Source organism: Oncorhynchus nerka, linkage group LG19 (assembly GCF_034236695.1).
Source record: "Oncorhynchus nerka isolate Pitt River linkage group LG19, Oner_Uvic_2.0, whole genome shotgun sequence".
NCBI classification, from domain to species: Eukaryota; Metazoa; Chordata; class Actinopteri; order Salmoniformes; family Salmonidae; genus Oncorhynchus; species Oncorhynchus nerka.
In genome coordinates this window covers 41,552,205-41,562,960 of record NC_088414.1, presented here as the reverse complement: position 1 = coordinate 41,562,960, position 10,756 = coordinate 41,552,205, and the positions used below count along the sequence as shown (strand labels likewise).

The following is a 10,756-nucleotide window of genomic DNA, read 5'->3' as shown; positions in this document are numbered from 1 at the left end:
ATGGAGCTCCATTAGTTCCTGCCAAGCCAGCAGCTACTCTTCCTGGGGTTTATTATGGATCCCCATTAGTTCCTGCCAAGGCAGCAGCTACTCTTCCTGGGGTTTATTATGGATCCCCATTAGTTCCTGCCAAGCCAGCAGCTACTCTTCCTGGGGTTTATTATGGATCACCATTAGTTCCTGCCAAGCCAGCAGCTACTCTTCCTGGGGTTTATTATGGATCCCCATTAGTTCCTGCCAAAGCAGCAGCTACTCTTCCTGGGGTTTATTATGGATCCCCATTAGTTCCTGCCTAAGCAGCAGCTACTCTTCCTGGTGTTTATTATGGATCCCCATTAGTTCCTGCCTAAGCAGCAGCTACTCTTCCTGGGGTTTATTATGGATCCCCATTAGTTCCTGCCTAAGCAGCAGCTACTCTTCCTGGTGTACAGCAACATAAGACAGTTACATACAATACATTTCATAAAACCTTACAGTGTGTTCCCTCAGGCCACCACATCTATGTGTATGTATGTGTATAGTGCGTGTCTGTGCCTGTGTGTGTCTCTTCCCCGCTGTTTTCCAAATCTGATTCTACTGTTGCTGTGATGTGGAATAGAGTTCCATGTAGTACTGTGCGCCTTCCGTAATATATTCTGGACTTGGGGACTGTGAAGAGACCTCTGGTGGCATGTTTTTTTTTTTTTACCTTTATTTAACTTCTTGCGACTAGCAAACCCGTATCCGGAAGCGTAATCATAGCCTCAAATGCATTAGCATAACGCAACTTTTCCTATTCATGAAAATCGCAAATGAAATGAAATAAATATATTCAAACACAAGCTTAGCCTTTTGTTAACAACACTGTCATCTCAGATTTTCAAAATATGCGTTACAACCAACGCTAGACAAGCATTTGTGTAAGTTTAGCATGGCATAATGCTATGCTACGCTCTGCTGGCAGCAGGCAACATTTTCACGGAAATAAGAAAAGCAACCAAATTAAATCATTTACCTTTGAAGAACTTCAGATGCTTTCACTCAGGAGACTCCCAGTTAGATAGCAAATGTTCCTTTTTTCCCAAAATAATATTTTTTTGTAGGCGAAAAAGCTCCTGTTTGTTCATTAGTTTTGGCTGAGAAATCGACCGAAAAATACCCAAACTTTTTTCAAAATTTGCTCCATAATATCGACAGAAACACGGCAAACGTTGTTTAGGATCCATCCTCAAGGTGTTTTTAACATATATATTCGATAATATATCCATCGAGGCAATTGTTTTCTCATAAGAAGTGATTGGAAAAATGGCTACCTCAGTATTTTACATGAGATTTTCTCCGTGAGACACCATGTGACTACTCGCCAAATATGGTCCCTTACAGCTATTCTCCAAAGACGTCACAATGCTGTAGACACATTGGGGAATGCGTGGTAAACGTAAGCTCATTCGTAGCTCATTCACAGCCATATAAGGAGTCATTGGCACGAGGCGGTTTAAAAAAATGCGGCACTTCCTGATTGGATTTTTATCTGGGTTTCGCCTGTAACATCAGTTCTGTGGCATTCACAGACAATATCTTTGCAGTTTTGGAAACGTCAGAGGGATTTCTTTCCAAAGCTGTCAATTATATGCATAGTCAAGCATCTTTTTGTGACAAAATATCTTGTTCAAAACGGGAACGTTTTTCATCCAAAAATTAAAATAGCTGCCGCCCCATTTCTTGTGGGGTATGCATGGGTGTTCAAGCTGTGTGCTAGTAGTTTAAACAGACACCTCCGTTCATTCAGCTTCTCAACACTTCTTACAAAAACAAGTAATGATGAAGTCAATCTCTCCTCCACTTTGAGCTATGATAGATTGACATGCATATTAATAGTAACTCTCCATGTACATCCAAGGGCCAGCCGTGCTGCCGAAGTCCGTCTTTGTGGCACCTGACCACACGACTGAACAGTCATCCAGGTGCGACAAAACTAGAGCCTGTAGGACCTGCCTTGTTGATAGTGTTCTTAAAAAGGCAGAGCAGTGCTTTAATATGGACAGACTTCTCACCATCTTAGCTACTGTTGTACCAACATGTTTTGATGACAGTTTACAATCCAGGGTTACTCCAAGCAGTTTAGTCACCTCAACTTGTTCAAATGATTTGTCCCAAATACAATTATTTTGATTTATTTTTATATTTAGGACTGACTTATTCATTGCCACCCATTCTGAAACTAATTACAGTTCTTTGTTAAATGTTGCAGTGATTTCACTCGCTGTAGTAGCTGATGTGTATAGTGTTGGGTCATCCACATACATAGACACACTGGCTTTACTCAATACCAGTGGCATGTCATTAGTAAAGATTGAAAAAAGTAAGGGGCCTAGACAGCTGCCTTGGGGAATTCCTGATTCTACCTGGATTATGTTTGAGAGGCTTCCATTAAAGAACATCCTCTGTGTTCTGTTAGACAGGTAACTCTTTATCCACAACATAGCAGGGGGTGTAAAGCCATAAGACATACATTTTTCAATAAGCAGACTATGATCGATAATGTCAAAAGCTGCACTGAAGTCATCATCAGCCAATCGTCAATTGTGCTGTGCTTGTTGAATGTCCTTCCCTATAAGCATGCTGAAAGTCTGTTGTCAATTTGTTTACTGTAAAATAGTTTTGTATCTGGTCAAACACCATTTTTTCCAAAACTTTACTAAGGTTTGGTAAAAGGCTGATTGGTCGGCTATTTGTGCCAGTGAAGGGGGCTTTACTATTCTTGGGTAGCGGACTTACTGTTTATCCACATTGCGACAAAGAGGAAGGTCCTAAGATTTGCTTATATTACCAAAGAAAAAATTATTAAAGTAGTTTGCAATATCAATGGGTTTGTGATGAATGAGCCATATGATTCAATGAATGATGGAGCTGAGTTTGCCTTTTTGCCCAACATAGAGGCCAACAAGTGTTTGAGTGCAAAGATGGAGAAGGATTGTAGATGGCTTGATCATTGGAAAGGGGATGGTTGATGGAGTCTGGTGATGACTTTGTAGAGGGACTCTGGGAACCAGCTTGAGTAGTGTAGCGACTGGTCTTCTCCTTCACAATGTATTGCACCCACTTGGGTGATGCCTCAGCAGCTCTGGGTGCCAGAAAGCTCACCACACACAGTTCAGAGCAGTAACAGTTGACCAGTCGTCCTCACTACGAGTCCTCTGCCTCAGCACTGCATTCCTCTACTGCATTCACCATTCCTCTCACACTTCAGGTGACTCTCAGATCCTCAAAGAGTTCTAAAGCTGCACCATCGAGAGCATCTTGACCTACAGCATCACCGCTTGGAATGGCAATTGCTTGGCATCCAACCACAAGAAGGTAGTGTGTACGGCCCAGTACATCACTGGGACCAAGCTCCTTGCCATCCAGGACCTCTTTGCCAGGTGGTGTCAACATGGTCAAATACTCCAGCTACCCAAGTCTCTCTGCTTATGCTACACAAAGATACATAACATACAATCAGTTAGTTCGTTTTCTTGCACCTGCTACTGAAATGGTGGCTGCAGTTTAAATTATTTTTAAATAGTCTTCTTATACATTTTCAATTCTGAATGCGGGTTTTAGGTGAATAAAAATTCAACCTGTTGGATATCCTGACTTCCAATAGGAATTACACATCAGGGAAGGACTGAGTAGAGTCAGATGTAGAGGAGGAAGGAACGTAGACTACACTGACATTGGTTACTACACATTATTGGTTAATCATAACACTCACCCGCTGGCAAGATTGCAAGGAAATCCTTTTATGGGCAGGACATAGTAACATTGGGCAGGGTGATGTTCCGACCTGTTTTACCGGTTCTCTCTGTCCTTCCCTTTACAGGAAATCAAAGCTGAATAAGGTGTGTGTAGTAGTTGGCCCTGTAGTTACTGCCGTTTTGTAATCATGCGTGGACCAGAATCTCTGTTTGAAATACACAAAAAGAAGCTTGCTGTAGTTGGTGTGTTGGAATGAATAGTCAAGGTTTCTCCACAAGTCCAGTGCTTGTACCAGACGGAAGGTATGTTTGTTTTTGTCTCTCATATTTATAATTGTTACAACTCAGAAACATAAGATATTTTTGGTAGAGCTGTATCGTTTGCACCCAATAGCCTCGGAGAAAAGCAAAACGTTCAGTCTGCGGAGTTCCCAGCAAACATGTCCACATTGGCTTTGGGGGATTGTTAACGTGGGGCTATGTAACACACACACACACACACACACACACACACACACACACACACACACACACACACACACACACACACACACACACACACACACACACACACACACACACACACACACACACACACACACACACACACGGAGAGAAGCAAGATGTTAAGGAAGAATGAAACACATTCATTGCTGTAATTGTATCTGTGATCTTAGATGAGACCTGCACATGGTGCTGTTAGACTGGGGTTATATAGTTCTGTTAGATGGTGTTGTTAGACTGGGGTTGTATAGTTCCATTACATGGTGTTGATAGACTGGGGTTGTATAGTTCCATTACATGGTGTTGTTAGACTGGGGTTGTATAGTTCCATTACATGGTGTTGTTAGACTGGGGTTGTATAGTTCCATTACATGGTGTTGTTAGACTGGGGTTGTATAGTTCCATTACATGGTGTTGTTAGACTGGGGTTGTATAGTTCCATTACATGGTGTTGTTAGACTGGGGTTGTATAGTTCCATTACATGGTGTTGTTAGACTGGGGTTGTATAGTTCCATTACATGGTGTTGTTAGACTGGGGTTGTATAGTTCCATTACATGGTGTTGTTAGACTGGGGTTGTATAGTTCCATTACATGGTGTTGTTAGACTGGGGTTGTATAGTTCCATTACATGCTGTTAGACTGGGGTTATATAGTTCTGTTACATGGTGTTGTTAGACTGGGGTTGTATAGTTCCATTACATGGTGTTGTTAGACTGGGGTTATATAGTTCTGTTACATGGTGCTGTTAGACTGGGGCTATATAGTTCCATTACATGGTGCTGTTAGACTGGGGTTGTATAGTTCCATTACATGCTGTTAGACTGGGGTTGTATAGTTCCATGACATGGTGCTGTTAGACTGGGGTTATATAGTTCTGTTACATGGTGTTGTTAGACTGGTGTTGTATAGTTCCATTACATGGTGTTGTTAGACTGGGGTTATATAGTTCTGTTACATGGTGCTGTTAGACTGGGGCTATATAGTTCCATTACATGGTGCTGTTAGACTGGGGTTGTATAGTTCCATTACATGCTGTTAGACTGGGGTTGTATAGTTCCATGACATGGTGCTGTTAGACTGGGGTTATATAGTTCTGTTACATGGTGTTGTTAGACTGGTGTTGTATAGTTCCATTACATGGTGTTGTTAGACTGGGGTTATATAGTTCTGTTACATGGTGCTGTTAGACTGGGGCTATATAGTTCCATTACATGGTGCTGTTAGACTGGGGTTGTATAGTTCCATTACATGTGCTGTTAGACTGGGGTTGTATAGTTCCATGACATGGTGCTGTTAGACTGGGGTTATATAGTTCTGTTACATGGTGTTGTTAGACTGGTGTTGTATAGTTCCATTACATGGTGTTGTTAGACTGGGGTTATATAGTTCTGTTACATGGTGCTGTTAGACTGGGGCTATATAGTTCCATTACATGGTGCTGTTAGACTGGGGTTGTATAGTTCCATTACATGCTGTTAGACTGGGGTTGTATAGTTCCATTACATGCTGTTAGACTGGGGTTATATAGTTCCATTACATGGTGTTAGACTGGGGTTGTATAGTTCCATTACATGGTGTTGTTAGACTGGGGTTATATAGTTCCATTACATGGTGCTGTTAGACTGGGGCTATATAGTTCCATTACATGGTGTTAGACTGGGGTTGTGTAGTTCCATTACATGGTGCTGTTAGACTGGGGTCATATAGTTCCATTACATGGTGCTGTTAGACTGGGGTTGTATAGTTCCATGACATGGTGTTAGACTGGGGTTGTATAATTCTGTTACATGGTGCTGTTAGACTGGGGTTGTATAGTTCCATTACATGGTGTTAGACTGGGGTTATATAGTTCCATTACATGCTGTTAGACTGGGGTTGTATAGTTCCATTACATGGTGTTAGACTGGGGCTATATAGTTCCATTACATGCTGTTAGACTGGGGTTATATAGTTCTGTTACATGGTGCTGTTAGACTGGGGTTATATAGTTCCATGACATGGTGCTGTTAGACTGGGGTTGTATAGTTCTGTTACATGGTGCTGTTAGACTGGGGTTGTATAGTTCTGTTACATGGTGCTGTTAGACTGGGGTTGTATAGTTCTGTTACATGGTGCTGTTAGACTGGGGTTGTATAGTTCCATTACATGGTGTTAGACTGGGGTTGTATAGTTCCATTACATGGTGTTAGACTGGGGTTGTGTACTTCCATTACATGGTGTTAGACTGGGGTTGTATAGTTCCATTACATGGTGTTAGACTGGGGTTGTGTAGTTCCATTACATGGTGTTAGACTGGGGTTGTGTAGTTCCATTACATGGTGTTAGACTGGGGTTGTATAGTTCCATTACATGGTGTTAGACTGGGGTTGTGTAGTTCCATTACATGGTGTTAGACTGGGGTTGTGTAGTTCCATTACATGGTGTTAGACTGGGGTTGTGTAGTTCCATTACATGGTGTTAGACTGGGGTTGTGTAGTTCCATTACATGGTGTTAGACTGGGGTTGTATAGTTCCATTACATGGTGTTAGACTGGGGTTGTATAGTTCCATTACATGGTGTTAGACTGGGGTTGTGTAGTTCCATTACATGGTGTTAGACTGGGGTTGTATAGTTCCATTACATGGTGTTGTTAGACTGGGGTTGTATAGTTCCATTACATGGTGTTAGACTGGGGTTGTGTAGTTCCATTACATGGTGTTAGACTGGGGTTGTATAGTTCCATTACATGGTGTTGTTAGACTGGGGTTGTATAGTTCCATTACATGGTGTTAGACTGGGGTTGTGTAGTTCCATTACATGGTGTTAGACTGGGGCTGTATAGTTCCATTACATGGTGTTAGACTGGGGTTGTGTAGTTCCATTACATGGTGTTAGACTGGGGTTGTATAGTTCCATTACATGGTGTTAGACTGGGGTTGTGTAGTTCCATTACATGGTGTTAGACTGGGGTTGTGTAGTTCCATTACATGGTGTTAGACTGGGGTTGTGTAGTTCCATTACATGGTGTTAGACTGGGGCTGTATAGTTCCATTACATGGTGTTGTTAGACTGGGATTGTGTAGTTCCATGACGTGGCGTTAGACTGGGGTTGTGTAGTTCCATTACATGGTGTTAGACTGGGGTTGTGTAGTTCCATTACATGGTGTTAGACTGGGGTTGTGTAGTTCCATTACATGGTGTTAGACTGGGGTTGTGTTTTTCCATTACATGGTGTTACACTGGGGTTGTGTAGTTCCATTACATGGTGTTAGACTGGGGTTGTGTAGTTCCATTACATGGTGTTAGACTGGGGTTGTGTAGTTCCATTACATGGTGTTAGACTGGGGTTGTGTAGTTCCATTACATGGTGTTAGACTGGGGTTGTGTAGTTCCATTACATGGTGTTAGACTGGGGTTGTGTAGTTCCATTACATGGTGTTAGACTGGGGTTGTGTAGTTCCATTACATGGTGTTAGACTGGGGTTGTGTAGTTCCATTACATGGTGTTAGACTGGGGTTGTGTAGTTCCATTACATGGTGTTAGACTGGGGTTGTATAGTTCCATTACATGTGTGTTAGACTGGGGTTGTATAGTTCCATTACATGGTGTTAGACTGGGGTTGTGTAGTTCCATTACATGGTGTTAGACTGGGGTTGTGTAGTTCCATTACATGGTGTTAGACTGGGGTTATATAGTTCCATTACATGGTGTTAGACTGGGGTTATATAGTTCCATATCATGGTGTTAGACTGGGGTTGTGTAGTTCCATTACATGGTGTTAGACTGGGGTTGTGTAGTTCCATTACATGGTGTTAGACTGGGGTTGTGTAGTTCCATTACATGGTGTTAGACTGGGGTTGTATAGTTCCATTACATGGTGTTAGACTGGGGTTTGTTCCATTACATGGTGTTAGACTGGGGTTGTAGTTCCATTACATGGTGTTAGACTGGGGTTGTATAGTTCCATTACATGGTGTTAGACTGGGGTTGTGTAGTTCCATTACATGGTGTTAGACTGGGGTTGTGTAGTTCCATTACATGGTGTTAGACTGGGGTTGTGTAGTTCCATTACATGGTGTTAGACTGGGGTTGTGTAGTTCCATTACATGGTGTTAGACTGGGGTTGTGTAGTTCCATTACATGGTGTTAGACTGGGGTTGTATAGTTCCATTACATGGTGTTAGACTGGGGTTGTATAGTTCCATTACATGGTGTTAGACTGGGGTTGTATAGTTCCATTACATGGTGTTGTTAGACTGGGGTTGTATAGTTCCATTACATGGTGTTAGACTGGGGTTGTGTAGTTCCATTACATGGTGTTAGACTGGGGTTGTATAGTTCCATTACATGGTTCCATTACATGGTGTTAGACTGGGGTTGTATAGTTCCATTACATGGTGTTAGACTGGGGTTGTATAGTTCCATTACATGGTGTTAGACTGGGGTTGTATAGTTCCATTACATGGTGTTAGACTGGGGTTGTGTAGTTCCATTACATGGTGTTAGACTGGGGCTGTATAGTTCCATTACATGGTGTTAGACTGGGGTTGTGTAGTTCCATTACATGGTGTTAGACTGGGGCTGTATAGTTCCATTACATGGTGTTAGACTGGGGTTGTGTAGTTCCATTACATGGGTTGTTAGACTGGGGGTTGTATAGTTCCATTACATGGTGTTGTTAGACTGGGATTGTGTAGTTCCATGACGTGGCGTTAGACTGGGGTTGTGTAGTTCCATTACATGGTGTTAGACTGGGGTTGTGTAGTTCCATTACATGGTGTTAGACTGGGGTTGTGTAGTTCCATTACATGGTGTTAGACTGGGGTTTAGACATGGTGTTAGACTGGGGTTGTATAGTTCCATTACATGGTGGTTAGACTGGTGTTTTCCATTACATGGTGTTAGACTGGGGTTGTGTAGTTCCATTACATGGTGTTAGACTGGGGTTTGTAGTTCCATTACATGGTGTTAGACTGGGGTTGTGTAGTTCCATTACATGGTGTTAGACTGGGGTTGTGTAGTTCCATTACATGGTGTTAGACTGGGGTTGTGTAGTTCCATTACATGGTGTTAGACTGGGGTTATATAGTTCCATTACATGGTGTTAGACTGGGGTTACATGGTGTTATAGTTCCATTACATGGTGTTAGACTGGGGTTGTGTAGTTCCATTACATGGTGTTAGACTGGGGTTGTGTAGTTCCATTACATGGTGTTAGACTGGGGTTGTGTAGTTCCATTACATGGTGTTAGACTGGGGTTGTGTAGTTCCATTACATGGTGTTAGACTGGGGTTGTGTAGTTCCATTACATGGTGTTAGACTGGGGTTGTATAGTTCCATTACATGGTGTTAGACTGGGGTTGTGTAGTTCCATTACATGGTGTTAGACTGGGGTTGTATAGTTCCATTACATGGTGTTAGACTGGGGTTGTATAGTTCCATTACATGGTGTTAGACTGGGGTTGTGTAGTTCCATTACATGGTGTTAGACTGGGGTTGTATAGTTCCATTACATGGTGTTAGACTGGGGTTGTATAGTTCCATTACATGGTGTTAGACTGGGGTTGTGTAGTTCCATTACATGGTGTTAGACTGGGGTTGTATAGTTCCATTACATGGTGTTAGACTGGGGTTGTGTAGTTCCATTACATGGTGTTAGACTGGGGTTGTATAGTTCCATTACATGGTGTTAGACTGGGGTTGTGTAGTTCCATTACATGGTGTTAGACTGGTGTTAGACTGGGGTTGTATAGTTCCATTACATGGTGTTAGACTGGGGTTGTGTAGTTCCATTACATGGTGTTAGACTGGGGGTAGTTCCATTACATGGTGTTAGATAGTTCCATTACATGGTGTTGTTAGACTGGTTATTGTATAGTTCCATGACGTTGGTGTTATGGTGTTAGACTGGGGTTGTGTAGTTCCATTACATGGTGTTAGACTGGGGTTGTGTAGTTCCATTACATGGTGTTAGACTGGGGTTGTGTAGTTCCATTACATGGTGTTAGACTGGGGTTGTGTAGTTCCATTACATGGTGTTAGACTGGGGTTGTGTAGTTCCATTACATGGTGTTAGACTGGGGTTGTGTAGTTCCATTACATGGTGTTAGACTGGGGTTGTGTAGTTCCATTACATGGTGTTAGACTGGGGTTGTGTAGTTCCATTACATGGTGTTAGACTGGGGTTGTATAGTTCCATTACATGGTGTTAGACTGGGGTTGTATAGTTCCATTACATGGTGTTAGACTGGGGTTGTGTAGTTCCATTACATGGTGTTAGACTGGGGTTGTGTAGTTCCATTACATGGTGTTAGACTGGGGTTATATAGTTCCATAACATGGTGTTAGACTGGGGTTATATAGTTCCATATCATGGTGTTAGACTGGGGTTGTGTAGTTCCATTACATGGTGTTAGACTGGGGTTGTATAGTTCCATTACATGGTGTTAGACTGGGGTTGTATAGTTCCATTACATGGTGTTAGACTGGGGTTGTATAGTTCCATTACATGGTGTTAGACTGGGGTTGTGTAGTTCCATTACATGGTGTTAG

At 42.2% G+C, this 10,756-nt stretch overlaps 1 protein-coding gene across 1 annotated transcript in view; it reads left to right on the top strand.

Moving 5' to 3' along the window:
• Positions 1-3,904: 3,904 nt before the first annotated feature.
• LOC115127383 (sterile alpha motif domain-containing protein 9-like) overlaps positions 3,905-10,756 on the top strand; it is a 74,284-nt gene continuing 67,432 nt past the window's right edge. Inside the window, exon 1 of the mRNA XM_065004944.1 lies at positions 3,905-4,019. The gene's annotated coding sequence lies outside the window, so the exon portion shown is untranslated. The remainder of the gene's footprint in view (positions 4,020-10,756) is intronic.